We start from the raw sequence: 829 nt of genomic DNA, 5'->3' as shown, positions 1-829 counted from the left end.
GCCGGGCCGGCGCAGATCCGCCAGTGTTGCGCGCCTCTTCACAGATACGCCACTTCTGCAGGCACACGTCGATGAGTGTCAAGATGGTTTAACAACTTCAATGATGTTGTGCATTTAAAAGAACAACCAGCTACTGTGCATTTGAACAATCTGGGCCCATTAACAGTATGAGTGGCAGAGCGCTGCTGCCAATACTGTCTAGCATGACTTCTCTTATGATCGCATAGGCTCTTGTACCGAGAAAGTACCCTACCACATTCAGGGAAGGGGCATGGGAAAGTTATGTTGGGTGTGTGCCGATGCACCCACTGATGAGTAAAATATTTTGATATGCTTGGAACTGCATTGCAGCAAGTAAGACAAGTAATTGTCATTGTCGTCACATTAAAAACATTAAAATAATATAAAAACCTTGCTGTATTCGGAGAGGACACCCAGCAGCTTACTTCACCAGCACAATCACCTGTAAATTTTATGAAGCAATTAGCGTGGAAAGACTAAGGTTCTAATGTATCAGAATACGTCAGTAAACCATTAAATTAAATCTCTTTTCATGCATGCTAGAATAGCAGTAGGCTAAGTTAGACTAAGAGCCTCAGAATTTGAAGTCACAGGGCTCAACTGAAGCAGATCACCCATGTGCTCAGAATAACCCTCTTAACCATGTGGTCAATGGGAAGCAACAAAATCAACAAATTGACTATTCGTCACATAAATGAACACCAGTTAATTCATAAATTGAGGTTCTGTACTCCTGAACAGTAAGTTTGAGAAGGTATGGTGAATGATATGAAATACTTGTATACTTACTAGGTCTGGTCTGGTCAAG

The sequence above is a fragment of the Frankliniella occidentalis genome, unplaced genomic scaffold (genome assembly GCF_000697945.3).
Source record: "Frankliniella occidentalis isolate FOCC.00 unplaced genomic scaffold, Focc_3.1 Scaffold222, whole genome shotgun sequence".
NCBI lineage: Eukaryota > Metazoa > Arthropoda > Insecta > Thysanoptera > Thripidae > Frankliniella > Frankliniella occidentalis.
Note: the sequence above shows the minus strand (reverse complement) of the source record.